This window comes from Miniopterus schreibersii (assembly GCF_964146895.1).
Source record: "Miniopterus schreibersii genome assembly, chromosome: 7".
Lineage (NCBI taxonomy): Eukaryota > Metazoa > Chordata > Mammalia > Chiroptera > Miniopteridae > Miniopterus > Miniopterus schreibersii.
In genome coordinates, this window is record NC_138108.1 from 78,654,594 (window position 1) to 78,669,149 (window position 14,556).

Here is a 14,556-nt window from a genome sequence, read left to right on the forward strand (position 1 = left end):
AGTTATGATGTTGACATGCAAACTCAGTTAATTGGTTTTAAAACCTTTTTATTTATAAGCATTTCAAGCTATCATTTCCTTTGTAGGCTATGCTTTGGTTGTGTTTTCATTAATATTCAGTTTAGAATATTTTCTAATTTCCCTTGTGATTTCTTATTTAAATCAAGGCTATTTAGTGATGTGCTATTTAATTTTCAATATTTCTAAATATCTTATATTGCTATGTTTAATTGTGTTCAAATAACATGGTCTGTAAGATTTCAAATATTTTTAATGTATTGAGATTTGTTTTATGGCTCAGCATTTCATGTGCACTTGAAAAATACCCTGTATTCTGAGGCCATTAAATATAGTGCTCTGTAATTATCAGTTAGGTCTAATTGAGTTGTAGTGTGGTTCAAATCTCATATATTTACTGACTTTTGGACAATTGCCAGATGAATTGCTGAGACAAGGTAGCTTAAACCTTCAGCTGGGATGGAGAATTTGTCTACTCCTGCCTTTGGCTGCTTTTGCTTCATGTCTGTAATTAGGTGCATATGCACTTACGACTGCTACACATCCTGAAGAATCCATAATTGGTCTGCTGGCAATAGATTCTTTCATTTTTGCTCATGTAAAATTTCTCCCTCTGATATTTTAAGGTTATTGTCACTGGACCTAGAATTCTGTGATTTATTTTTTCTTTCTTTCAGAACTTTAAAGATGCTGTTTTATCACTGGTTGGACACTTTAAACGTGGGGGCTTGGTTTACGTGTTCATGGGGCTGGTCAGTAAGAAGCTTAAAATATTTGCCAACACACTCTAACTTGATAGGATTCAGACTCAAAGCTCATTCTCTTGTGTGGAGAGTTGTCTTTCCTCTGGGCTCCTAAGGCTCTGCCTGCATGTGCGCAGTGCAAGTGTCCTATGGGGATTTGAGGAGCGTTTATATGTAGGAGTCTCCATCCTTCTGTGGCTCCTTCCTTTCCAGGATTGCCCCCTCAGTTTATGCTGCTCCAATAGCCTTGAGCTCTGCCCCTGGCACTTCAAGACATTAAGACTGTGGCATTCTTCATGAGCTCCAGCTGTGCCATGTGAGAGGATGTGCGTGCACATAGGGGAAGGGCCCATGAATATGAGTGAGCAAGGTTCCCTTTTCTCTAGGGTTAACTACCCTCCAGTTTCTGCCTGCTTTCGATTGTCCCTCATTTTACAGTTTCCTGATACAGAGGTGCCCCTCAGTGCCTTTGTTATCCTGAGCTTTGGTCCTGTACAAGTTCTTTCATCCTTACAGGAGCGCCGTGTACATTTCATTGCCTTATATAATAGCTGGCATGCATTAAATATTTGCTGGTTTTGTTTTGTATTTTAGTTTATAACTGTTTAATTTTTTATTTTTCTATTCAACTTTATTCCATTCTAGACAATTACAAACTGTTTCCAATATCTTCAATCTTCTTATCCCTTTTCCCCCCACCTCAGCACATGACCTTGCCTCTTTAAAGACGAAAAATGTCCAGAGACATGGAAGTGTGGAACAGACTGACAAATCTCAGAGGGAAGGGGTAGGAGTGGGAAGAGATAAACCAAAGAACTTATGTTCATATATGCATAGCCTAAGGACACACACAATAGTGCCATGAAGGCCTGGGGTGGGGCAGGAGCCTGGTGGAGGGGGGCAAAAGGGAGTGAAATAGGGGACAACTGCAATACTCTCTATGATAAAAATTAATTTAAAAAAGTTGTAGCCGTCTGAGGGAAATTCCCTCATCTTCTTGCTTTTACATTTACCTGATACAGAGGTGCTTAATTGGAAAGAGCATTGAAGGATCATCAGTATTCTATTAAAACTAGTATTACCTGATATTCAAAAAAGCTGACATTGGAAAATTATACAGCACAACGCTACATAGCCCATAGTGAGAATATCAACACTGTTGTAAGTATCCAATAAAAGAGGTAGAAAACAATCCATGCTATGCTCTCCCCTAGGGCTGCCAGCTTTAACAAATAAAAATACACGATACTCAGTTAAATTTGCACTTCATATATACCAATGACCGTTTTTAGTAAAAGTATGTCCAGTGCAGTATTTGGAATATACTTTTCTTAAAATGTATTTGTTGCTTATCTGAAATTATGATGTACTTGTGTTTAACCTGTCAACCCTCCTCCACTCACTCTCTTTCTTCGCCAGCTGCTTTGTTGAATGTAACAATACCAAGTCATGAGCTATTGTAATTCACGAGTTTTGGATAATGGGTGTTGTGGGAGACGTGCTACGGAATGAAAGAAACACTTTCGCACACTTCCTGCTAACTTGCTCTATAGATTCTCTACTCTCTGAATACTGGGGAGGGACACAGAGCTGAGCCAAGTCTGGGCTTAGAGTTCCCCTGATGAGAACTTGGCATGTTGTGTTGGCCATGGTTGTTGGAGTGGGGCAATCAAGTACACTGAAAAGGTCAGAGTTTTTCTCTTTTCAAGAGTATTCTAAGGCAAATTTGTAAAAACTATTCACATGTCTCACTGGGCTGCAATTACCATAGAAGTCTCCTCCCTCAGCTAATTTCCGTGGTATGAATTTATCACAATTATTTACAAATTACTCTATCAATGGATGTATTGCAAAATTTCCATTATGTGGAAATAAATAAAAACCAAGCAAATAAGAAAAGGCAATGGCTATTTATTCAGAGTTTTCTATAGCAGGGGAGTCAGCCATCATCAATTGCATTTTGGTGGAGACTCAAAGGCGGACAGAGGAGTGGGAGAACTTTATAGTGGGCCCTCAGTGAAGTAGTTGGTGCGATGACTAGAAGCAGAAAACCCTATTGGATTGGTAAGGGAGGGTGATATTTGGCTTTTTCTGGTTGGGCCTAAGCTAGAAACTGGACAAAAATTAGGGAAGTTGTCAGTTATCAATGAAATCATGATGATTTTGAGGCTGATTACATATCCAAAAATGTTTAATATGGTCATCACTAAACTAGTGGTTTATTACTAGGGTTTGTTACTGGGCTTCCTGTACTGGTTGCTAGAGACAGTGATCTGATTTCCTGCAACTCTGGCTGATAGAAAGCAGGTTGGCTTTCAGAGCTGGTGGCTGCAGATCTTGGTCAGAGTTCAGTTTTTATATATATTCTGGCCAGTATCCAGTTGTGTATTCAGTATCTCAATGATTAGAAATTATGCTGCTCTATCATCCTTATGCAGGTTTCCTTGTTCTTACTCAAAAATGGGTTACCTCTTTGTGACCCTACGCTTACATTGGAATTTTAGAAGGGTTTGTCAAGTTCCAGGGCTAGGCCCTCAGGGGCCCCTTAGAATTAGACCAGGGGGTGGGAAACTATATGCTATGGGCCAAATCTATCCCACTATCTAACTGTCTATGGCCTACAATATTGTTTCATGTTTAAGTGAGAAGACGGAAGAAGAATAGGAGCACCCAGAGGAAGTACAAGAGGAGGTCAAAAGGAAACCGAAAATGTTATTGGGGAAAAGTGTATGAAATTCAAATTTCAATGTCCATTAGTAAAATTTTATTGGAATACAGACAGGCTCATTCATTTATGGATTGTCCATAGCTAATAAGCAGAATTGACTCATTGCAAGAGAGATCTACTATGGCTCAGAAAGCCTATAATACTTTCAATCTGGTGATTTACAGAAAGTTTCCTGAATGCTGGACAAAGATTTGCATGTTCTCCATGACTGAGTACAATTGTTGAATTTTTTTCTTTGATAATTTTCTCTCTTCTATGTCCTGTTATCTTTTTCTATAATTTATACCATGAAGACATATGTCTCTGGGCTGATTGCTTTAATTTTCTAATTTTGTTCCTCTCTCTTATTCAACAGCTTAAATGGCTTTGCAAACTCTGTGACAAGTTTTCTTATAATTAAAATTTTAAGCATTTCAGGAACTGTTGGAGCCTCTATTTTTATACGTCATTATGGAAAAAGATGCATATAGCATACTGTTGTGGTGTTTGTTAAAGATGTTAAAGTCATCTTTAAATTAGATGCAGCTTCATGGTAGAGGAATGACATTAAGAGGACATAATCAAATCCCAAATGAAAGAACAAAAGAATTCTCCAGAAGAAGAGCTAAACAAAATGGAGACAAGCAATCTGTCAGATATAGAGTTCAGAGCACTGATCATAAGGATACCCAACAGCATGAGAAAAATAAATGGAAACTATGAAGGAAATTAAGAATGACATAGTAGAAAAAAAAATGGAAGGAATAAACAGCAGATTAGGGAAAGCTGAGGATAGGAGCAACAAATTAGAAGACAGAGTAGAAAAAAATCAATCAGAGAACTAAAAAGAAAAAACAATTAAAAAAGAGGCCAGTTTAAGAGAGCTGTGGGAAACCATGGAACATGACAATATTCACATCATAGGAGTGCCAGAAGATGTATAAAGTAAGCAGGTGTTAGTGAGCCTGTTTGAAGAAATAATGGCAGAAAACTTCCCTAATCTGGTCAAGGAAAAAGTCACACAAGTTCAGGAGGCACAGAGAGTCCCATGCAAGAACCCAAAGAAGCCCACCCCCAGGCCCATCATAATTAAAATGCCAAAAATTCAAAACAAAGAATCTTAAAGGCAGCAAGAGAAAAGCAATCTGTTACCTACAAAGGAGCCCCCATAAGGCTATCAGCTGATTTCTCATCAGAAACTCTACAGGCCAGAAGGGAATGGCATGAAGTATTGGAGGTAATGCAAAACAAAGATCTGAAACCAAGACTATCCAGCACGGCTATCATTCAAAATAGATGGTGACATAAAGAGTTACCCAGACATAAAAAGGCTAAAGGTGTTTATCACCACCAAACCAGCACTGCAGGAAATGTTAAAGGGACTGTAGTAATAAGAAGGTGAAATAAAACAAGAAGCATAGGCATAAAGAAATAAAATGGCACCCAGCCAGCATGGTCTAGCTGTTGAGTATCGACCTATGATCCAGGAGATTGCAGTTCCATTCCTTATAAGGGCACATGCTCGGGTTGCAGGCTCAATCCCCAGTCGGGGGCGTGCAGGAGGCAGCCGATCAATGACTCTCTCATCATTGATGTTTCTATCTTTCTCCCTCTCCTTTCCTCTCTCTGAAATCAATAAAGATATATTTGAAAAAATAAAAAATACTTGCTTAAAAAAAAGGCAATAGATAAATACCTATCAAGAATAACCTTAAAGATAAGTGGATTAAATGCTCCAATCAAAGGACATAAGGCAGCTGAATGGATAAGAAAATACGACCCAAATATATGCTGTCTACGAGAGACCCACCTCAGAACATAAGACTCTCACAGGCTGAAAAAATAAATACATAAATAAAATAAAACTTCTGGAGGACTTTAATACAGTCATAGCAGGGGAATTAAACACCCCTCTAACTTTACTGGATTGATCTTCCAGAGAGATATCAACAAGGAAGCAGTGATTCTAAATGACACACCAGATGAGATGGATTTAATTGACATTTACAGAACATTTCACCCCAAAGCTGTAGAATGTACATTCTCCTCAAGTGCACATGAGACATTCTCAAAGATAGACCACATGCTAAGACACAAAACTAGTCTCTTCAAGTTCAAGAAGATTGAAATCATATCGAGCATCTTCTTGGACATTTACACCATGGAATACTATGCAGCTGTAGAAACGAAGGATCCCTTACCCTATGAGACAGCATGGTGGAGAGTTTTATTTTATTTATGTATTTATTTTTTCAGCCTGTGAGAGTCTTATGTTCTGAGGTGGGTCTCTCGTAGACAGCATATATTTGGGTCATATTTTCTTATCCATTCAGCTGCCTTATGTCCTGGAGAGTATTATGCTAAGCGAAGTAAGCCAGTCAGAGAAAGAAGTATCACATGATCTTACTTATATGTGGAATGTAATGAACAAATAAATCGATGAACAAAATAGATCCAGAGACATAGAAGCATGGAACAGACTGATAAGTCTCAGAGGAAAGACAAAGGTGAATGGGGCGGGATTAACCTAAGAACATATATGCAGATATGCATAACCTATGGACATAAACAATAGTGTGCTGAAGGCCTGGGAGGAGGGGATCAGGGGGAGAAAAAGGGGACATTTGTAATACTTTCAGCAATAAAAATAAATTTTTTTAAAAAAGAAGATATAATCAAGAAAAGAGATTTCTTAAATACCTCACTTGAGTAATAATTCTGAGTAGATGTATAAAATGGCAAAATGAAATATTAAAAAATATTGATGGACTCCATTTTTATATTGCTAACTTTGTAATTTCCTTAATTAATATTCAGAAACTACAAAAATATGCTTAATTGTATGTTTATATTGACTTTCAAATTGTGCTTCTCATAAAGTAGCAAAATTCTGTCAAAATAATATTCCATTATTTTGATTCCCTCCTGTTCTTTAATTAAGGGAATAGAAGATTTTAAAATGTACTTCACACAAGGAAAGAGTAAAGTCTTCTGTGTATCATGACTAAGGAGCCACATGCTTTAAAGAATTGATATAAAAATGAAATGTAATTCCCTTTTTAACAGCCCAAAAGGGCTCATTTATGCACAGTGAGACTGACATAAGCATCTTTAATGCTACTCATTGAGCGTGGTTTTATTAAACACTTCTGGTTAAACATTTTCCAAATCTGAAAGTAATATGATGTTTCATCCCTGTCATACTTTGACACACTCAAAGTGTTGACAGAGTGTGGGCTCTGATTGTCTCAGATCTACAACCAGACAGCAGTCCTAGCTGCCCTTCCTGGAGACCAGAACGTGGAATTTGGAGTTCTGCAGCCGTCCCCACAATGGCATAAGCTGTTTCCTTACAAGAAATATCTTTATATATCCTATAAATTCTGGTTTTGTTTTTTTTTGTTTTGTTGAGCCCAAACTAATACTGACATGGAGGGACTTCAGTGATCATTGGTACAGTGAACTATATAAACATCCAGTAGCTTCAGAGATTTGGAGTTAATTTAAAATGATATATGGAAGACCATTTTGAAATTCAGACATATGACCATAAGTAAAGATTTTAAGTTTTTTCCTGTCTGGCCCCAGTGTAGCTGCTGTAAACAGGGAGAATTTCTTCTTTCTCTTTGGGGAATTCTCAACTTGGTTCTGAGGGCCTTTCAGCTGGTTAAATCTCACCCAACCAGATTATTTAGGATGATTTCTCTTGTTTAAAGTCAACTGACTTTGGTTGTCAGTCACATTTATAAGATACCTTGGCAACAACACCTAGATTAGTGTTTGATTGAATACCTGGGGACTACAGTCCCATCAAGTTGACACATAAAACTAACCACACTCCACCATGTCTCAGTTTATCTCTATGCAGTATGAAGAAAAAAAGAGCCTTGACAATTTTCACATTTGTAATTACTGTGTCTCTAGCTAAACTGTGTCATTCTTAGGCACAAGTATTCTCTAATTAATTAAATGTTAATGCTTATAACTGCTTTATTTGTAACAGACTTGGAAACAACCAAAATATGTGAGTCACTGAATAAATAGTGGTGCATTCACACACATGGAATACTACTCAGCAGTGAAAAGGGAGGAATGATTGTTATTCTCAACACCTTGGAAGGATCTCAAGGGTGTATGCTTAGTGATAAAAGCCAATCTGAAAATGTCACACATTATGTGGTCCCATCCATAGAACATCTGGAAACGACCCAATTTTAGAAGCGGAGAATGGGCTAGTGGTTGCCAGGGTTTAGAGATGGTGGAGGGGAGCCAGGTGGGTGTGTCCATAAAGAGGCAGTTGGAATACTTCTGTTTCCTGATCGGGGTAGTGGGTACCGACCTACACGTGTTAAAATAACATGGAACTTCTCATGGGACCAGTCTCTACCATAGATGCAACTGCTTGTGCATCTATAACTATCTCAGAGTAGAAAGTTTAAAAAAAAGAAACGTAGTGAACATGTACCTAACATTGGGGCTGCTGAGAGCTTGCTAAGGGAGACAGCAAATGGAATAACTGTAAATGGAAGTAAAGACACAATTGACGACGTGACACCACATGTTTCGTATAGCAGTCTGTATAAACAAAATCAAATTAAATGGTAGAATTAATAAAAATATTTGCAAGCCTCAAGTCTTAGCTTTTTTGTGGAGCCTTCATAGTTTTTAGAAATAGCTCCCTTCTCCAACTGCGTGCCTGCTGTCTCACAGAGCTAGCTGTTGTTTTCCTGCCCATAAGCCTCGTCTTTCCAACTGGCGCACAAATCCCTTTAATTTAGGGGTCTCAGGGAAGGCAGTGGTGAGAAGTGAGAGAACCCTGGTCTTTGTACCAGGAAGGAGGTAATCTGAATACCAAAGTGACAGTTTTATAAATCCAGAAAACAGGTTCAGAGCCTTGGCTTAACCTTATTTGTTTCTAAAAAGGGTTAACGGACTTGATGTTAGCTGAAGAATAAACATATATAGATCCTGGCAGAGAACAGGCTCAGCAGATGAAGCTGTTCACAGAATTCACTTTCTTTGTATCTTCATCAACTTATAGTTTCCTACATACATCGGGTATTAGATAAATATTATTGATCAACTGATTCTTTAATTATTTTAAAAAATCATCCCACTGGCTTCTGTCATGACATTTTCTATGACTTGGTGACCCATTCAGCCAAATATTCCCCTCCTCTGCCATCTTCCAGGACCACTTTGCCTCATTGCTTTTTAGTTACTTTAACAAATTCTGTCTGTGATGAGACAAGGATTTCCTTGGGAGCAAGACTTTTTCTTTATTTCTCTCGATGCCAGGTACACCGCAATGTGCTTGATGAGTGACTAAATCAATAGATAAGTCATTCAGTCAATCAGAGTGATGGCAGATTGTTGAAGCAAAGAACATTTCAGTTTTAACAGGCTTGGGAGGAGAATAGATGGTGATTATTGCAGCCTGAGAGAAAGGAGAGCTTGGGTTTTGATGGGTGGGACTTGCTGATGCAATGGGAGCATAGGTTCTGGTTCTCCTGCACTCCCTCAAATCTCCCAACATGTCCTTTTGGTAGAAGAATCACGTCAAAGCAAGTCCCAGTCCTTCCTCAGGATTGGCAAGGGTTATGTAGAATCAAACAAGTCTATGCTCTAGAGGCCCAGGTTTCTCATTTTCACAAGTGAACATGATCTGCCTCCTCCCAAGGACTCGGTTTCTTTAAGCTAGCTCATGTGCAAAGGGCTGGCACACAGTAGGTCTTCCCCTATACTTCCTCCCTCTCCACACACTGCCTTGCCCTTTCTACAAGGCACTCCAAGGCTACCTGCTCCATCTCTGAGAGAGATGATTTTTATCACCAATGAGGCACAGAGTGATCACCTAGTGCTGGCTGCTTTCCAGTTCATAAGGCTGACATGCGGATTTTTCTGAAACTATTTTTCACCTTTCCCAGCATCATGTTACCTTGGACAGTGATTTTTTTCTGTTAGTTTCTAACCTACAAAATGGTCCTGATTATACCTCTGTCATCAGTTGCTGTGAGTGAGGTTCAGGGTGTTCATGCATGAACTTGGATTAATATTTTGATATAGGACACTGAATGAGAGCTGTTAGCTCCTCCGGAATCCTCATAAAATATTACTGGACCCTCTTAGACATTTTCTGCAAGGTGAGGTTGGGGGAAGGGCTCCTGCACCCCCGTGACTTACGTGCAAGGCCTAAGGGGCCTGTAGGAGGCCATGCTGATGACCGGGTCCTAGCCTGGGGCTTCGGAACACAGAGCAACCGTTTGCTTTTCCAGTAAAAAATGACAGGCATTGCCAGCCACTTAAATAAAAACTCTATCTGTATCGTATAAGCATTTACAAACTACCTAAAAATAAATGAGTGGCCTTTGCCCATTATGGGGAGAATGAATGCATCCTATTTAGACGAGATAAAAGTGGAAAATTGGCTATTTTCTCTTCAATTGAAGTAGTGGGAAAAGAGAATTGAAGCATTTGCATTTTAACAAACCATCTGTAGAAAATGTAACTGGAAAAATAAAAAAAGAAAAAGGAAAGACCAAGGTTGATTAATCAAACAAAGGCATTCTGAGAAACAGGAGCGCTTCTCTGAATTCCACCAGCGCATCTCTCCCTCCCTGAACAGAAAACAGATTTCTCCATTTCCCGGGATCCCAGGGCAGTCTTCGCTGACTTTCCTCCACGCGGATGCTGAATGGCACCCTTTGATTGAAAAGGTGACCTTGGGCTCCTGAGCGCTCCCCAGGATTATTTACTCCCCTGCAGGATGGCTCTTGGGAGCACAGACACTGAAAAGATGCGGACAAGGGAATGACAAAATCGCTTCCCACACTGCCCCGTGGCCACTGTTTTCAGCTACCTGAAGGGCCATGGGGGTGGGTCAAGTTTTGATCAACAGGATTTTAATCGTTATATAATGTAACTCCTATAATCTGAGCTGCTTAGAAAGGGAACAGACATCTTTGCAAAAGGAGTGATCTCCCTGTCATTCAGTGTGTCCTAGCAGAAGCTAAATGATGCATAGATGATAGAGTGTCTGTAGTAGTTGGGAAGTTAGAGTAGATTCAGCATCGGTGGTGCAATGGACAGAGTGTGTGTGCGTGTGTGTGTGTCTGTGTGTGTGTGCACCTTTTTTTTTTTTTTTTTTTTTTTTACCGAACCCTCTAAGAGTGAAGAGAAAGGAGACACATAGGAAACATCAATTGCTGTCGCCAAGGAGACCGGATGGCGGAGGCAGCAGACGTTATTAAAATTGTCCTCTTTCCCTCAGTAGCGTTACCCACAGGGGTGGGTGCGATGTTTACACTGCTCTTTCATGCCAGTTTGGTGGGTTTATTCCCACAAATGCAATGGGCTGCCTAATTTTATCTTTCACGAGTTCTGAGCGCAGAGCTATGTCTTTTGAAATGAAATTCCACTATGGCTTTAGCGTGAAATATCTGGTTTTGCATCTCCAGCATTTATTTTCCTTTTCCTCTGGCACCAGCCCTTCAGTTCTCTTGCAGAAGGGCAGCCGCAGGGAGGGGTTCAGGGCTGGGCGGGTGTGGAATCTGAGCTGGGGAGCAGAGCCCCCTCCCTCACCCACCCCGCCCACCGACAGGGAGCAGGAGAGGGGCGGCCTTGCGGTTGTCCACGGCCAGCCATGGAGCCCAAGACAGGGCGAGGCAGCTGAAGGCAGAGCCCAAAGATGCAGAAAAGCTCAGCCTTATACAGACATCCGTTATATCTCAATAAAGCTGGAGAAATTTTAAAAGAATAAAAATAAACAAAAATTGCAGAGTTGAAACCTTAGTTGCATTATTTGAACCCCCAGGCCAAGGGGCTAAGACAGGGTCCTTTCACTCTCACCTCCAAATGACCCTGCAACCTTTCTACTCCAATAAAATGTAGGATTTCCCAAACAGCTCTGGGGCATGGCCTTCGGCAACCTCGGTTCCTCTTTGAAACCTAAGGGAACCCTGAGGCCACCCTGCCCTGGAGAGTAAGAGATGCCCCTGGAGGTGCAGGGTGGAGATGGAAGCCTTTACGTGGAGAAATGGCTCCGAGGGGGTGAGGTTGGACCCAGGACCTCGGGGAAGGCGAAGGAAGCAGGGGAGACCCAGAGGCCTGAGAGGAGTGAGAGGAAGGGTGTGGGACAGTGGGGAGCTGCTTAGTTTAGTGAGAGGAGGACACTCCTACTTGATGAACTTAAATGATCAGCAGCTGAATTTGTGCTTTGATTATAACTATGTAAAAAAAGTAGTTCCTCATGCAGCCAGAAACAGGCTCACCTGAAAGGAAAAAACCCTGACACCTAGATATTTTCCATTATATGCATCAAGTAGGTTTTGTTTTCTTAAATCAAACTGAATACAGTTTCCTATTTCAGTTCTACAAAATGTGTAACCAATATATACCCAAAGCAGATATTGATCTCGAACTGGCTTTCTCCCTTCTTGAAGTCTCATGAATTTGCAGGGCTGTTTCGAGACAACTTTAAAGGAAAAGTAGAAGCCAAGCAACACAGGAAATATGAACCCGAGCCCAACCTCCAGCACTTTAGAAACTGTGCAGGCCCGTCCCCTCGGTGGGCCAGGGGACAGGCCAGAGCCACTCTGCTCTTCCCATTTCTCCACCACTGCCTGTGGGAATGGGGGGCAGCCTTCTCCCCACGCCAAGGTTGGGAGGCCTTTCATTTCCTCCTTTGCCCCTTTACTACCTTCCCTGTCCACAAGAAGGGAAGTGCCCTACCGGTATAAAATATCCCCAGTGTCCCCTTGGGCCACGTGTGAGTTGTGAGTAGCTCTTCGACTTTTAGGACAGAGGCCCAGGCTGCCATTTGTGTCCCTGTATCTTGTCCTCATGTGCCAGCTGCCCCTGCGGTTCCTGCGTGCCCGGGAGGGGTCAGCACAGGCCTGGCTCCTCTGAGCAGCAAGCCATCCCTCTCTGCACTTCACTCAGGGACCAGCCCAGGGCTCCCTTTAGCACCTGCCATCTCTGGTTGTTTTTGCTATTAGTCATAACATTTAGATTGAGGGGATCAGGTGGAGAGGAGAGAGCAAAGAGTCGGCTTCCCTTAGCACTCCTGACCTCGTCTCAGTCTCCGAACAACTTCTCAGCCAGGAAGGACACTGCCATTTATTCATTTTAGTCCCTGCTCTGTTGCTGCTTTTACTCCTGTACGTTTTTTGATGGAGAACCTCAAAGAGGAGGAGAGTTGAATGACACGATTCAGTTAAAATAGGCGACCTTAACTCCCAGTCATGTATATTTGTAAAATTATGTGAGGTATGATTTAGTTTGACCCCATGACTCCCTGCATAGTTGTTAAGGCAGAAGCAGTTACCCTGTTTCAAAGATGACATTGATGTGCAGAGAGGCTCAGAGTGAGTTTCAAAGTCAGGATTTAAATGTGTGTCTTCTGAATCCAGGTTTGGCAAGTTTCTTATGACACAGCAAGTCCATCAAAGTTTCTCCTGCTAGCGTCGCTCCATGTCACCACTCAAATTAGGTCCAGATTACATGCACCAGGACACGCCATGAGATTAAGGTTCCCAGGCACTCAGAGGAAGTGAACTCATGAGAGGAGGTACGGACACATGACCTTGGGACTCTGTAGAAATCTATACAAACAAGGCTAAGGAATTTGCTTGAGTCTGAGCCAATTATACTTAGAAATCCAAGATCACAGAGCCTTGGAAGCCATTTGGGTCACATTTCAAAATCATTTTACATCAAACCCTGGGACTCAGTAATGCTCAGTAAATGTGATTACTTTTGCCTCTCAATCCAATCTTATGTCAACGATAAAGATTTTGAAATTCAGCATTTATCTTAGCTCCTTCTCAGTCATCAGCAGTTTTCCTGCCATCTCTTTATCCAATCCCCTTTTAAAGAAACATGTAAAGGACTGATCACACCATCAAAGATTATGTCTCCCAAGGGGATACACCGTGTAACAGGCATAATCACCTCATAGGAAATAAGTTCACCTATGAAGGTGCAATTTGAGTCAGCAGGATTCTATACACACAGCTCTAAGGGACAAAAGGACTTACTGGTGGGGATATATCTATGGAAATACAGAATAGTTTAGATGAGCCCTTACCGTCAGCATGACACCACCATGTTAGTAACTACTAAGAAATTTAAAAACAGAAAAGGGTGTTCAGTGTCCTGTCTTGAAATTGGGGATGGATACAAACATTCCATGTACTTCAGTTCTACAGATATTTATTAAAGCTCAAGTTTGCATCCAGTCCTATGCTAGGGAAAAGGGGTACAGGAGTTAATATGAGACTTCTCCCCTCCCCCTGTCAGGCCTGTCAGGAGGTAGGAAAGCTTCCTCTGGATTCTCTCCTCCTTGAAAACCTTGGTGAAGTTCCTGGAGGAAAAACCCATAAAGCTGGAGCTCTTTCTATGACTGTGGCCCTCAGAAGCTTCGCCCTCTCCAGCGAGCCCACATTTGCCTTCTAGCAATTCACCAAAATTCTTAGTTAACATTCCTTAGGTTTACGGTGTCCTCCAATTTCTGCTCCAGAAAACAGAGGGAGAGGAAGGGCTGGGAAATTTCCACTCATCCTGGACTGCTTCCCACCCCCGCGCCACCCAGGCACAGTCCAGGTGACTGTGCTAAGCAGCCGCCCGTGGCTCGAGCCTCCTCCACAGTCCTAACCCAGCTCCGCGCCATCACAGTGACCGCAGGACTCCAGAGCATTCCAGATGCTGACTTCACTCAGAGCCCCAAGCCAGTCACTGTTCATGTCGAAAAACACCAGATCACGTTTAATATTGTTTTGAATACAAATTCCATTATTTTAAAACATCAGTAGTTGTGGCTATTGTCATCGTCATCGTCACTATCATCATAATGATCCAAGCACAGCGCATAAAAATATGTGTTGAGGAAAAGTATTTATTACTTAGTGGTTGCCATGTTTCTTCTTTGCATTTCAAATCAAAATCTCATCTACTAGGGATTCTTAGGTGTCACATTTAATATATTTTTCAATATAGTATCAGAATTTGCCAATGGATTACACATATTTTTTTTAATTCTACAATTTAATTTGGTTTTGTTTATACAGGCTTTGCTATACAAAACCTGTG